This window comes from Sus scrofa, chromosome 3 (genome assembly GCF_054392235.1).
Source record: "Sus scrofa isolate SSC_HxYL_T2T_F1_AM1 chromosome 3, Sscrofa_HxYL_maternal_Yorkshire_Landrace_v2.0, whole genome shotgun sequence".
NCBI classification, from domain to species: domain Eukaryota; kingdom Metazoa; phylum Chordata; class Mammalia; order Artiodactyla; family Suidae; genus Sus; species Sus scrofa.
Window position 1 is genome coordinate 131,217,225 of NC_139385.1, and position 15,492 is coordinate 131,232,716.

The window sequence follows — 15,492 nt, forward strand, 5'->3', positions numbered from 1 at the left end:
GCAAACCAAGAAGTGGGTCCTCACCAGACCCAGGATCTACCAGTACCTTGATCTTGAACTTCTCAGCCTAGAAAACTGTGAGAAATAAATTGTCATTTAAGCCATGCTTTGGTGACCAGTTATGGCAGCCTGAGCTGGCTAAGACACTGCCTACTTGCTATATTTTCTTAATTTCTGTAAGCCTGTTTCCTCATCTATAAAAGGGGAAAAGTAATACCTACCTCACAGGATTGTTCAGAGAATTAGTCATAATAAGGTATGTAATGAGCCCAGTCCTGTGCCACAGTAATAAATCATATGGCCACATTAATAATACAGTGGAAAAGTGTGACAGGCAAATTCTTAAAGGAGTACTTACTGATTGTATTTCAAATATTTTCTTCTCCTAAATTCAGTCACATTTTGCGTTCTTAAACAACAACAGAAAACAACATAGCAAAGGAATGGGCACACAGTATACCTCAATAAACAGCACTTCTTTTCTTCCCTGCTCTTCTGCGCTTGAATTCATACATTGTCTTTTTAGCCTCTGCTTCATATATGTCATCATGCCTCTGCTTCATATATGTCATCTGCTTCATATATGTCATCTTATTTACACTGCTCTCTTTTCTCCATGTGATGCCACGTTCCAGTTTTATCTTTTGTGGTATTAATTCAGTTTGCATACAATGTATTTTTTAATTTGGACATCACATTAAAAAAAAGCAACACCTCTGGACCATCATTTTTCTTCTCTTTTTTGTGACCTTAAAGTCTTCCCCTCAGAGCAGTATTTGATTTCAGAAGCAAAGGTGCTCTTGCAGCTGCTAAGCACACAGGGAGTTTCTTAACATTGTTTCTTTTAGCTATTTTGCTTCATAAGGAGATTTCTCCTTAGTGCATTTCTTATTTATAACCCCTCTTTTCTACTTGCAGCTTTCAAATCAATAGCTTTTATTTTAATACAACTTATGTGTTGCTTCCCACAGCACACCAGGCTACAAGAGTGGGCTGAGGATGGAAAGGCAGTTGGATATTTTCTTTTGGAGTTTTATTTTTCAGTGCTGACAGAAGAAATTTAAACTCTCATGATGTGAAATATACAGTATGGTTTGTCGATAATTTCTGTGTGATATGGAGCCTATGATAGTTGTCTTTGGCCAATATATTTTATTTATTTATTTATTTGCTTTTTAGGGCCACAACTGTAGCATATGGAAGTTCCCAGACTAGGGGTTGAATCAGAGCTACTGCTGCTGGCCTACACCAGAGCCACAGCAACATGGATCAGAGCCATGTCTGTGACCTGCACCACAGCTCATGGCAACGCCGGTTCCTTAACCCAATGAGCAAGGCCAGGGATGGAACCCACATCCTCATGGATTCTAGTTGACTGCTGAGCCACAAAGGGAACTCTGTCTTTGGCCAATTTAGACCAAGAGATGCTCTGCTACCAGCAGAGATTTTTCTCTATTGCATCAAACTACTAAGTACTTAATGTCAAAAGTCTACCCAAGCCTAGAATATATGTTCAAAGGAACTTGGGCTCAAAAAATTACCTGAGGAGTTCCCATCATGGCTCAGTGGCCTTGCTCAGTGGTTTAAGGATCCTACATTTCCGTGAGCTATGGTGTAGGTCGCAGACACAGCTCAGATCCCCTGTTGCTGTGGCTGTGGCATAGGCTGGCAGCTGTAGCTTTGATTGGACCCCTAGCCTGGGAACCTCCATATGCTGCATGCGTGGCCCTAAAAAGACAAAAAAAATTGCATGGATTATCTATATACAACATTGTGTGATATTATTTATATTACCTGTAGACTCTTAGAAGGAGTCAAAATACAATACAAAACAGATATGTCCTGGTTTCTCAGAGTTGTAATTACAAAGCTGGTAGATATTTCAGAAACTTCATCTATATGATAGACTTTGGGATACCTTTTTGTTAGTTATTGATGCTATTAATGGGTAAAGGGACATGATTTCTTTTCCTGAGTATTGAAAGGAAATTCTTGAGCTTGAAAGTGTTTTATTTTAATTAGAGAGAGAATGGACAGCAATGTCTTCTGAGAAGAGTTGGAATTCATTGAGTGTTTGGTCTGAGAAGACAAGCTATAGATTTCAAGGAGACCAAGTCAAAGGCTTGAAGCTTGCCCTACCTTGGTTGTCTGTGGTGCTTTTATACCACAGAATTGGAAAATGACTTTTATATAAAGTCCTTTTTTAAAGGATACCATTTCTGCCTAGGTTAATTCATCTTCTGTATTGCCAAGAATGTGGGTTCTGTGGCAGAAACTCATACCTGGCATTTGTGACCATCCAGCATCACACCAGGCTTTGCATAAATGGGAACTCAGGGTAGCTCTGGCACTGAGCATGAGAAGAATGTTTGATGCCTAGAGATGTGGCTCCAAGGGATAACAACATGGTAAGAAGGAAACTATTAGCCACTTACTGGGGGGGGGGGCATCTCTGTGTGAGGCACTTAGATCGATGTTAACCCATTTAATTATTCCAGGTATCCTGGCAGACAGGTATTGCCGTTCCTTTTTTTATAAATGAGGGAACAAACCAAGGGGGTTTGGTGCAATAGCCCGGACTGGTGCTAGTAGGCCAGGTCCCTAATCCCAGATCTGCCACTTAATGGTTGAATGGCCTTGGAAAAGTTGCTTATTCTGTCACCATTGGACTCGGCCCTGGTGATGTCAAGTCCCTTCCAGCGCTGATACCCATGGCTTAGTCTATTCCACTGCTCGCTAGTCTATTCTGCACACAGGCCAGAGACACTGCTGGCAGACATTGCATTTTCCTTCACATTTATGTGAATGTGGTTTACAAATATACTCATTCTTTGAGTATGCCAACTGCTCTTTTCAGAATGTGCCAGAGCCTGATACCCCACCAGAAGCTGGCTCAGAAAATGCTCCAGAGGCTGTTCATGGCTGGCTTGGAAACCCACCCTGTGAAATAAGCCAAAGAAAGATGCCAACTCACTCTGCAGGGGAGAGAAGGCCCCATATAGAGTGGGACACAGGCATCCTGTGCTACTCATTCTTTAGGACCAAAGATAATTATCAACATGCCATTTTTGGTGCCAACCATGGGCACTGGAGTTACTAATCATTAACACTGTGAATGCAGCCTTCAGATTATTACCCGGAGGGATTAAGAGCAGCCAATATAGCCACAAATGCCCACTGTGTAGCTCACGCTGCGGCAGGAGCCTCTAGGTCCTTAGAGAAAGGGCCAGCCTCCTCCCTTCACTGAGGCCTTCCCTAGTCAGGGGGCTTCCTATCGGCACTTTGTGGCCTCCCTGGTATTCACGTAAGATAGCTTGTCTCATTCATCAGCAGAATGTGGATCCTAAAACATCATTCTTAGTAGCTATCAGGGCCCTGAGGACTATTTCCCAGGAACTAGTTTGTGAGCCCGAGATTTATCTATTCACGCTTCAAATGTTCAATATACTCAAATGTAAGCTTTGGTAGAGGACATATTTGTATGATAGGTTCAAAGAGCTCTATTAACTCTCTGATGAAGCTGTTTATTTGTTTACTTTAAAAAAATGTAAGGAAGAACAAACGCTTGGAAGAGTTTTAATCGTGTGCTAATCCCACCATTGCTAGTGTTTACCCTAGTGGATCAAATGAGACTGTTAATCAGGATTTCTCACCCATTTATTCTTATGTAATGGAGGTTATGAGAACCTTTCTGTGGACATTCATGTAAGGAAAAATACATGCAAATATCTGCATTTCCCACGTGCCTTCCTGACAGCAAATTTGCAGGGCACTTGTAAAATAATCTTATAGGAGTCATAATAAAAATGGCAATATGTGGCTTAGAGTTTTTAGAGTAAAATAGTCTGTTCATGCTTGCTTTTGAAAATAAGATGCTTTCTAAGATAAATAAGCAAGGTAGAAGTGTTAACATTTCAAGCACAAAAACCCTCTTAACTTTGTGTCCATCACCTGTGTCTTATTGGTACCTTCTCCTATGCTACAGAGATGCTGTCCAGGAGTCCTAGTTCCACTGATCAAGGGGCCTGATGAATTTCCCAAGTGCAAATATCAACAGTTAATAAATCAATTTTCTCTTTAATGGGATAGAAGAGGTAATATTTCCGGTGGAGTAGTAAAACCTGGGAAAAGGCATTATCCAAACTCCCTCCTACGTGCTCGTCAAGACAAAGTTTACTCTGAGTCTTTTGTGTGTGTGTGAAAAATAGGCATGGACTGTGTTGTTTTTGCAATTTAATATCCATTTCAGTTCACATTTATGGCAGAAAGAACTATAAAGCTGCAAATAAAAAACGTTCAAAAGCAAAACATATCCAATCTCCATATCCCTCTATAAAAGTCTGGAATTCTCGTCAGGCATTCTTTAGAAATGCTATCTAGACTTCAAAGTATCCTTTCAATCCTCCCGTTGAATGCTAACCTCAGCTTTCAGCCTGCCCTCATTTCCGATGTGACAGCAACCCTACACCCCTATCTCGACAGGAAGATGGCCTCACTGCCAGGGCCCTCTTCCTCCCCCACCTCAGCTGGCCTTTTCTCACCAGCTGGAAAGACTTTATTGTCTTTCAGACAATAGTCAGAACCCATGGTTGTGACATTTTAAATCTCACATATGATTCTTACATATTTACCACCCCATCCCCCGCCCCAGGCTTCCCTTCTCTACCTCTCTGTAGTGACTTTGCCTTCCTGTTATCATTTCAGTAATTAAGACAATTGCTCCCAGGCAAGATTACTTCACCATGTCGGCAGTCAACCAAGGCTGAAAGAGGAAATCTCATTCTATAGTCCAGAAAAGAAAAATAGAGTCTGGCCTTTCAGAATGGAGATGAAATGAATGCAGGGGAGAGGGAAGGGTTGCCACAGTGAAAAGATGACACTTTCCAATTCATGTGCTCTTGGTGTCAAATCCTTGCTCGACTATTTAGAAGTTGTGAGACTTTGGAGAGGTTATTTAACTTTTCTGGGTCTCAGGCTCCCTATAGGCAAAATAAGATGAAAATGTTTTCTTTGTAGGGTTATAGTTAAGATTGGGAATTTGAAGTGTCATGTGTCTTGCTTACCGTTGGTGCTGCTGAAGTTATAGCCCTGGTGGTTGTGGTGGTGGAATTGTTGGAGATGGCATTAATGGAGTTGCTGGTAAGTGGTGCTGTTGGTGATGGTAGAGGTGGTGGAGGCGATGGTGTGGGGGGTGGAAGTGAAGATGGAGGTAAGATTGGTGGTTAGAGTTGCAGGACAGGTGATGGCATAGGTGGTGGTGAATGTGGAGGTATGGTGCTAGACTTGGTGATGATGAAAGTGATCAAGGTGGTGGTGTTATCAGAGCAGTAGTGATGGTGAAGTCCCTAAGTCACACATAGAGGAGCCACACACTTCCAGGGGGAGTTTGACTGCAGACTTCAGTTAGCAGGGGCTAACTGAAAGCAGATTTTCTTTAATTTTCTAGGTAGGTAAGCCTTGAACAATGGTGCAAAGTTAACATGCATAGTGAAAAGTGAAATCAATTTTGGATGCGTGAGATTTAAGTGTGCGTATAATCATATGACATCAGGGAAACTAAAAAAATGTTTTTCAAGGACAGAAAAATCAAAACCATCTGTCTTGAATGTTAAATTCGCATCACTTGATAATGCTAGAGACACAGGCCAACAAGTTATAGAGACATATACCACACACACACACACACACACACACACACACACACACACACACTTTCTTTTGTTCAATTAACAATCTTGGGAAAGAAGGAAATATTATTATTTGTTTTACAGATGAGAAAGCTGAGGCTCAGAAAAGGCAGGAAGTACTGAGGGAATTTCATGGACTTCAGAATGAGATGATCTTGTACTTATCCTAGATTTCCCATGTACCAGTTGTTGACTTTCTCTTTCATCCTCTCCAAACGACACTTTCTTTATCCTTAACAGTAATGGTAATAACTATCTTGCTGGATTGCTGTAAGGAATAAACAAGTTTTTGATCTAATGGCAAGTCATGTAAAAGATCTTAGCATGGTGCTTTTCATATAGAAAGTGTTCAGTGGAAACTTTTATATTCATCCTTCCAGCTATTTATGCTTTTATCTAACTAGGCCAACTCGACTGTATGATAAGTCAGGTCTTAGTCCATGTTAAACCTCCAAGGATTGTATCTGTTGGAAATTTGGGGTTTTAAGGAATAGAAAAGCCTAATCCAAATACACAAAGGGAATTTTTGCTTAATGTAACAGAAAGGTCCAGCTTCAGGCATGGCTGGATCATGGGCTGGATGATGTCTCTATAAGCTGCATCAGTTTATTTTGCCCCTTTTATCATAACTCCCTTTGAGGTGGTTTCTTTCTTGGTCAGACTCCTCTCTAATGATTGTAAGATCAGTATTTTTACATACTTCCACTTTTAAGTTCATCATAAGGAAAAAGTTTTCCCTATAACCATCCAAAGTCCAGGGCCTAATTTCCAGAAAGGAGGATGGGTCCAGTCCAGAACATTTCCCAGTAAGAGCAGTTACTCTGTTCAGTTTCAATCAATTGGTACCTGCCCCTAGAATTGAGGCAGTTCCCCAAAACACATGCACTGGAGGGGAATGAAGCCATTTCCCCAAAGAAAATGAAAGTTATCATGTTATTAGAGGAAGGTTGAAGGTTGAAATTTATGTTCATCTTCTTCAGGCCAGTCTGCAGAACCCTGTCGGGGTCTAGGATCCCAAAATGCTTCCCATTCCCTCTAGAGTTCTGTCAGGGACAGAGCCAACAAAAACCACCTTGTCTGTATCAGTCAAGCTTCTTCAGAGAAACAAAATCAACAGGGTGTGTGTGTGTGTGTGTGTGTGTGTGTGTGTGTGTGTGTGTGTGTGTGTGTGTGTGTGGAGAGTGAGGGAGAGGAGATTATTTTAATGAATTGGCTCATGTGATTAAATTCAAAATATTCAGGGTGAATCAGTAGGCTGGAGACTTAGGAAACAGTCCATATTGAAAGTCACGTTTGAAAGCTGCCTGCTGGCAGAATTCCTTCTTGTTCAAGGCTAGGTCAGTCTTTGTTCTAGTCAGTCCTTCAACTGATTGGACGAGGCCCACCACATTAGGGAGGGTAATCTGCTTTTCTCAAAGGCTACTGATTTATTTTTATTTTTAATTTTTGTCCTTTTAGGGCCATACCCATGGCACATGGAGATTCCCAGGCTAGGGGTCAAACCAGAGCTGTAGCTGCTGGCCTATACCACAGCCACAGAAACACCAGATCCAAGCTGCATCTGTGACCTACACCACAGCTCACAGCAATGGTGGATCCTTAACTGATGGAGAGAGGCCAGGGACCAAACCTGTGTCCTCATGGATATTAGCCAGATTCGTTTCTGCTGAGCCACAATAAGAACTCCCTCAAAGGCCACCAGTTTAAATGTTAATCTCATCCAGTGCTAATATCATTTAAATATTTCCTTATGGAAACACCCAGGATAATATTCAATTAAATGTTGGGTACCATGGTTCTGCCAAATTGACACATGCAATTAACCTTCACATTATCTAGTCCTTTGATTCTAGCCAAAGTTAAGGAAAAGTGCTAGAGAAAACCGTTTGCCTCTTTGGTCTAAGCAATGAGAACTAGAAAGATCTCTTTGTCAAAAATTGTTCTCCTGCTTCCTGCCACTTTTGTAAAAATTCTGTCATTTGAGATTCATTCCTTGGGATTTATAAGCATTCATGTTTAAGAGCCCCTATTAAAATTTAATACCCCATGGGGGTTCCATATTGATATTCCCACACTTAGTGGCAAATTATATAATTTAACTATAGTAAAACAGGATAAAAATAAGAAGGCAGTTGTAAGGACGACATGAGATCAAAACTTCATCCAGTTTCTTTATGTTGTAAGCACTCAGTAAATAACCAGTGCTATTTTTTCATTAGCAGTATTATTGTCATGTACAGAATCTAGTACAGTTCTTGCAGAATCTGTGTTAAACAGATTTTCCCATTTTACATCTGAGAACAAACAGAGGCTTAGTGAGCCTTAGGGTAATTTTCCAAAGTCCCACATCTAGTCAGAGATGGAGTCAGAAATTGATGCCTAGTCTTTGACGTCCAGGTCTTGTTACTTTTGTTGTTTTGCTACTTGACTTCTGCACTCTGTAAGCCAACCAATAATTCCCAGGAAGAAGTCCCAGGTTGACTCTTCTCTTGCCGCCAGCACCCAGCACAGAGCCAGCCACGTGGCATGTGGCCTATAAAGTGCTTGTGACATGAACCTATGAAAATAGCTCACACCACTGATGAATAACCTGCCTGAGCCAATTCATGGCTGCCTGAGGGTATTACTGGGATTTACACAGGTGGAAACTGATCTGTTTGCTGAGGACACAAATGACACTAAAGTAACCATGACCCGCAACTGTCCCTGGAGCATCCACTCGGAAGCGGGCAGGCCCGACTTCCTGGGCTTCCGGAAGTGGAGCAGATGGCGCCTGCCTGCAGGGGCAGGCTGACAAAACATTGTGGTTTCTTCCCAGTAACAGTGAGGCTCCTTCTCTGAATCCCTGAGGGAAGCATATTTGTCTGCTCCTTCTGGTGGGGCCAGGCTGGTGTGTTTGGGTTGAGGCTGAAATATATATACCACACGCTTGGCTGGTGAGATGGGGAGGACTGGTGTGGTTGGCATTGGTGCAAGGTCATTTCAGGGTGGTTGAGAAGACGTAACCCGAGTATGGCAGGGCCTGAGTCACTCTGGACTTGGGGAGCTCCCTCTTGGGTGGAGACTGACACCTGAACCCATCTGTGGCTTTGCCCTGGCTGGCCCTGCCCTGCTCTGCCTTGTCCAGCACTGCTCAGCCTGGCCAGGCCAGGTCCCACTGGGTTCCAGCCCAAAGGATTTGAGCCCAATCTGTAGAGCCAGGAGCTCTGAGCAAGGGCAGTGATGTCAGAGAGGGTGGGTGTGGTGTGTGCCCAGCCCCATGCGGCATTTGCTCCTGGAACCCTGCCTCTTAGTGTGTTCCACTGCCTTTATGTGTTGCCCTGTGTGCCTAAGCGTATGTTCTGGGCAGCTATGCATATGTCTGTGTTTTGCTGGCTCATTTGTCTGGGTATGTCATCCCTGGAAAATGAAAACATTATTGACCTTGTTGTAAAATTTGGTTGGTCAAAGAGCATTGATCCTAAGGGGTTTACAAAAATCCCCCTAAGTGCAAGGCCTCCTGTGCAAGCCTTAAACTCAGGGAGTGTGCAGCCAGCCTGGAGTACTTGCTTTCCCAGGAGAACCGAGCTTGCTGCCCAGGAGTGTTTGTGTGGTGCCTTGGATGAGTGCAGTGGAGCCGTGGTCCCTCCTGTGTGGTGGCCTGAGACGGTCGCCTGAGACAGTGGCCTCAGGCAGAGGTTGTGAGGCAGGAGAGTAGTGTGGCCAGGCTTGCCACTTTCTTCAAATGTTTCACCCCTCAAACAAATACAAAAACTTTGTGTGTTTCTTTCATGATATCAGAATTCAAAATGTTTGTCAAGAGGCAAAATGCCACTTTCTGGTTTTATTTCTCCAGAACCGTCCAGGCTCCCAGTGAGGGACTGGGAGTCCCATACATGCTCACCGTGGCTCAACCTGGGGTCTGCTCCTTCTCACATGGTGCCCATTGCTGGCATCTGATCATGCTCCTTGGACGGAGGGTGCGATGAAGTCAGGCAGGCAGAGGAGCCATGGGCGGAATTATTCCAGTTGGGCTAAACCATCGCTCTTGTGGAAACAGGGGGCTTTCCATTTCAGAGGAAGCAACTGGACTGTGAAAGAGAAATGCAGGATTCTCAGGCTAAGAGTCTCTGAGGATTGATTGACTGATTGGTTTTCCTCTGAGGATTAAAAAGGAGAATAGAGGGGAAAGCGAGGTAATTGTGAGGATTCCTTAAAGAGAAGGAGAAGCAGAGGAAAGGAGAGGTGAGTGAGAAGAGGAAGGGGCAGGGGGGGCGGGGGGAGAACAAAGCAGGAGACGAATAGCTGATGGCAAATCTGGACACAGTGCTGAGCGCCTCCTCTCGCATTTCAAGTTGCTCGGTGGGCTCCTTAACAAACCTGGCATACACAACCTGCAGGGTCTCATCCTTTTGTACAACACACAGTCCAGTAACGCAAATGCAACAATGGAACCACCCCAGCCCCCACCTCATGCACCCCCTATTGTCCTCTGACAAACACCAAGGACAGGAGAGTGCCTGTGAGATTATCTGCCACCGCAAGAAAATTTGAGAAACGCCCTCCAGGTCTACCACTTAACATCTCACTGGCATTTTACCTTTCCACTGATGAGAGCTTCTGGAGAGGATTTTCTCAAGGTATCCCTCTGCTGGGGTTCCCCACCAGCCACAGAGCCTCGCATCCTGAGTGTACTCAATAAATACTTAAATACCGCGCCACTTATGGCATTCCACATGGGGAATTGTTATGTGAGCCTCCAAATAAAACAAGTCTTGCCACAAGATTGCCTCTGGCACTGAGGGGGCTCACCCTGGCATGCTTCCGACCGTCACAAATGTACCTGAGATAAGCCTCAGGGTATGTGTTCAGGGAACAGGAGCCTGAACAAACAGAACTCTGCTCACCCCTTCCCCATACAGTAGTTGGTCATCTGCCAGTGGCCAGACTACTCTCCTCCCAGTTTGGTTTAAAAGGAATGAAAGGAACACAACTGGGCATAGGATCCTTGTGATGGTCCATCCTTCGACACTCAGCGGCACCTTGGATTTGGTATGGGTAGGCCATTAACTATTTCGGGAAGGCTGAATCATATGTGGGCTCCTTCAATGGGGTGAGAAAAGGTTTCTCATCTTCTACTAGGGACAGCTACACGACACTCACAGAAAATCAGGCGACACTGGTCATTCTCAGAATCAACTGCACGGCGCCCAGCTAACAGGACCAATCTCATTCACCGGCTGGCGAGTGAGAAGGAGATGGTCTTGGGTGCTCTGGCCATCGTGCTCTAAGTGAGGAACCTCCCTGTGAATTTGGACCAAGCCCCCATCCACCTGACAGAACAAGTTGGTGCCAAGACCTTAGCAAAGACCGACTGCCCAAAGCTGCCTAGCTTCTTAGAAAGCAAAGCGGCCCATCTCCATCTATCACCATAAATGGCCTGCCTGAACTGCTGGTGTCTTCAGTCTGTGCCATAATATTTCATTCAACTACCCATTCATTACACACATCCTGAAAGCAAATAATGTTAATGTAAATAATTTGGGAAGCATTGTTCCATCTGTTGAAAATGTGCAGTAGTTGCTTCGCCCCTTGTCTAAACTGGGGCGGCTACTTTCAGGCAAGTTTGGGAGGTAAATGAACTGTCTGGATGCTTTTCTTGGCAGACTCTCTTATTAGTGGGAGGTGGCAGTAACGAGAACACGAGGAAGACGGAAAGTGTTTACTTAAAGTCGTGGCCAAATGGCGAGGGAGAGTTAAGATAAATCATAAGCTGTCAATGATGACAACTTCAGACTGCTACTAGTTCCCTTCTGTTTATGGAGTTTCAGATGCTACAGTTAGTAGAATGTGAAGGAGTTTGTTAGAGTGTTCTTGGTAGAAGTTGCTGATTCTTTAGATGCCAATGCTTGAGGCAAGAGGTAGCAGCCACCCAGCCCAGAAGCCATGAGAACACAAAGCCCATTCTGAGTGAGTCTCTTGCCTAGTGAATGGCACCACTGACTCATATCTCCTTCAAGACTCAGCCTATGGCTCAGCTGAGACTTAACTAAACCTTTATCGCATGACAGGCAATAATAGAGCTTTATAGTGAAGGGCCAAGTGGATAAATGAGCTGGATGCCTTGCTTTTCAAGAAAGCAAGATAACTTTGCTTGTGTGTTTACTTAAATTGCAGGGTAGAGCTTGGGTCATGTGAGCGAAGAAACAGAAAATTTTAAAAAATTAAATGAAAGTATAGTCGATTTACAAAGCTGTGTCAATTTCTGCTGTACAGCAAAGTGACCCCGTCATACACACACACACACACACACACACACACACACATATATATATATACATTCTTTTTCTCATAATATCTCCCATCATGTTTCATCTCAAGAGACTGGGTATTGTTTCCTGGGCTATACAGTAGGAAGAAATTTTTTAAAAATTATAGTTGATTTGCAGCATTGTGCCAATGTCTGCTGTATAGCAAAGTGACCTAGTCATATATATATATGTATATATATGTGTGTGTATATATATATGTATATATACATTTTTCTTCTCATATTATCTTCCTTCATGTTTTATCCCAAGATTAAAGACCTAAACATAAGGCTAGATATTATAAAACTACTACAGGAAAACATAGGCAGAACACTCTTTGACATAAATCTCAGCAATATCTTGTTTTATCCACCTCCTAGAATAATGACAATAAGAACAAAAATAAACCAGTGGGATCTAATTAAACTCAAAAGTTTTTGCACAGCAAAGGAAACCATAAAAAAAGCAAAGACAACCCAGAGAATGGGAGAAAAATTTTGCAAACGATTAACCGACAAAACCAAAATATACAAACAACTCATCCAGCTCAACAACATAAAAACAACCTACCCAATCATAAAAATGGGTAGAAGACCTAAATAAACATTCCTCTAAAGGATACATCTGGATGGACAGCAGGCACGTGAAAAAATGCTCACCATCACTAATTATTAGAGAAATGTCAATCAAAACTACAATGAGGTACCACCTCACATTGGTAGAATGGCCATCATTGATAAGTCTACAAATAGCAAATGCTGGAACCCTCCCACACTGTTGATGGGAATGTAAAAAGACCAGGAACTTTTGAGGGTATCCAGTATCCTTAATAGCTGCCTCCCAACTCCTCTCTGAAGGTGTATCTACATTTTTTTTTAATTAGTTTTTGTGAGTCTTCAGTGTTGATTTTACTGAACTGCAGTGTCTTCCTCTGTCCTGAGCAAGCATGACTGCATCCGGGGCAAGCATGACTGCATCAGGGGCAAGTTTCAGGGAATGAATGTGTTATATTCTTGCACAAGCTTGTGAAGGTCTGTAAAGAGCTCTTCTATGACTTATCCATCCTTTTCTGTGGTGTCTCTTAAACATTTATAAAGTGCTACCCAGGGTCCAGAGACAATGGCAACTGTGACAATCCATACTGTAAGAAATATAGTATAATTAGGAAGGACTGTTATGTCAATAAAATTCCTCAAAAAATGGCCGACCAATGGTAATAGAAGTTTGTATAAATTATCGAGAAGGGGAAAAGTAGGTAGCGTTCAAATCCTCAAGGAAGTTGGGGAAGATGACCCTTAATCCAGGTCTTGAAGGTTGAGTAGGAGTTTTCCAGATGAGTAAATGAGGAAGAGGAAACAGCAGGTTGAAAGACAACCTAAAGCATATCCTGGCTGGAGAATTGCTTGGAAGCTCTGTGTGGCTGAGCATGATTTACAAGCAATGGTGGCTGAAGGTGATGTAAATCCTATGAAGAGGGGAATAATAAAAAAAGCAACAACACAGAAAACAAAATAAATTCCCACCTCATTCTTTTATCCCTGGCATTCTTGCATGCCTTTTGTTGAAATTTTTTAAAAAGAGGCAACATCACCCAGAATTCCTAATGGTGGAATCTTTATTAAGAGAAGATTGCTTTCATTTTCACAGGAAAATCAGAGTAAGATTATATGTTTTATCAAGAGGGTTGTGGGTTTTGAAGTAGGAGAGATAGAGTTTGTGAAGGAAAGAGGGAGTCTCGGACATGATCAGTAGCCAGAGAAATTAATTTCAGAAACATTATGAGTGTGGTGGGAAGTACAGGGGTACATTCAGGCATAGTCTTCCCCCCCCCCCACTCCTCTTTCCCCTCACTCCACCTGCTATGGGTTGAATTGAATCACTCCAAAAGATATTATGGTCCTACCCCCTCCCCATACATGTGGATGTGACTATATTTGAAAATAGAGTCTTTACAGATGATCAAGTGAGGTGAGGTCATTAGGGTGGCCCCTAGTCCAATATGACCTTCTCCTAAAAAGGGAAAGTTTGGAAGGGTATGCACACCATGTGAACATGAAGACAGAGGATAGAGTGATATGTCTACAAACCGAGGAATGCCAAGGATGGCCAGTGACCACCAGAAACTAGGAGGGAGGCATAAAATAGCTTCTCGTTCACAGTCCTCACATCTGCTGACGTTGATTTCACACTTTTAGCCTACAGAACTGGGAAAGAATCAATTTCTTTTGTTTAACCCACTCAGTTTGTAGTATTTTGTTACACAGCCCCAGAAAATGGATATGGTACTGTATTACATTATAGCTTAGAAGCAGCCCAGGTAGGTGGGAAGAAGGGATAGTGTGCAGTAATGTGTCAGGCTGGTGGGGGGGAGAATTTAAGCTAAATTGGGAATAACATGAAATAGCCCAGAGGAATAGCACATCAGATGGTTCTGAGCTGCATGAGATGATTCTCCAGTCCATGCCTGGCTCTTCAGTAGTTTTCAAATGAAAGTTGATTTTATAGCAATGAATCTGACAGGGTTTGAGATTGAAGAGCACTGTAGAACTCAAATAAGTGCTTCATGAAAAATCAACATCAGTACATTCTGGACTGAAGGAATATGTGTTTAAGCTACCCAAGAAAATCATGTGACATGGACTTTCAAAGCATGTGCTTCAAAAATAAAGGAATGATTACGGAGTTCCTGTTGTGGCTCAGTGGTAACGAACCCGACTAGTATCCATGAGGATGTGGGTTCGATCCATGGCCTTGCTCAGTGGGTTGGGGATCTGGCATTGCCCAGAGCTGTGGTGTAGGTTGCAGATGTGACTCAGATCTGGTGGTGCTGCGGCTGTGGTATAGGCTGACAGCTGCAGCTCTGATTCGACCCCTAGCCTGGCAACTTCCATATGCCTTACTTGTGGTCCTAATCACCCCCCACAAAAAAAAAAAAAAAAGAAAAAGAAAAAGTTTAGTGGTTGTCACTTCTTAACACTGAAGAGACTCTGTAGGATGGATTTAAACAGATGTGCTTGTGGGTCATATGGTGGCAGCTTCGCAAAACATGGATGCAAAATAAGGCAATATTTCCTTAATAGTCATGTTATTAACGCATGACCCCTGACTGGTCCATCGGTCAGAAATCCCCACCCTCCAGATAGCCCCAGGCATTGCTCACATTTTTCACCCTCTCTTAAACCATCAATGCTCTCCTTTGACTCTGACCCTTCTGTCTTGCTGGTCTGTTCTTAGTGTCTTTCCCACTAAGAATCCTCCAGTGAGATCTTGTTCTGCTATCACTGTTGTCTCCATGCACGCCCGCCCTGAAACCCCCTCTACTCCAGGCTCATAGAGTGAGTCCTCCTCTGATTCTCATAGCTCAATTGATGGCAGGCTAAGCCTTTAGCAAGACTCTACCAAGGGCCTGAGGGTAACCCACACAAAGACGTCTATGCCCAAACCCAAACCTTGTCCTGCTAGGCCTCCCTGAGGCAAGACTTCCCATCCAAGACTCTAAGGCAGACCTCTACCTG

The 15,492-nt window shown here is 43.1% G+C and overlaps 2 long non-coding RNA genes across 7 annotated transcripts in view; one reads left to right on the forward strand and one right to left on the reverse strand.

The window, feature by feature from the left end:
• LOC106509894 (uncharacterized) overlaps nt 1-15,492 on the forward strand; it is a 434,988-nt gene that overhangs the window by 219,014 nt on the left and 200,482 nt on the right. The window lies entirely within an intron of this gene.
• LOC106509892 (uncharacterized) overlaps nt 1-15,492 on the reverse strand; it is a 545,897-nt gene that overhangs the window by 79,325 nt on the left and 451,080 nt on the right. Inside the window, exon 6 of one of the 2 annotated variants that reach the window (XR_014842534.1) lies at nt 9,571-9,757. The exons of the other annotated variant lie outside the window; for it this stretch is intronic. This is a non-coding gene — a long non-coding RNA (uncharacterized LOC106509892). The remainder of the gene's footprint in view (nt 1-9,570; nt 9,758-15,492) is intronic. 2 annotated transcript variants of the gene reach the window in all.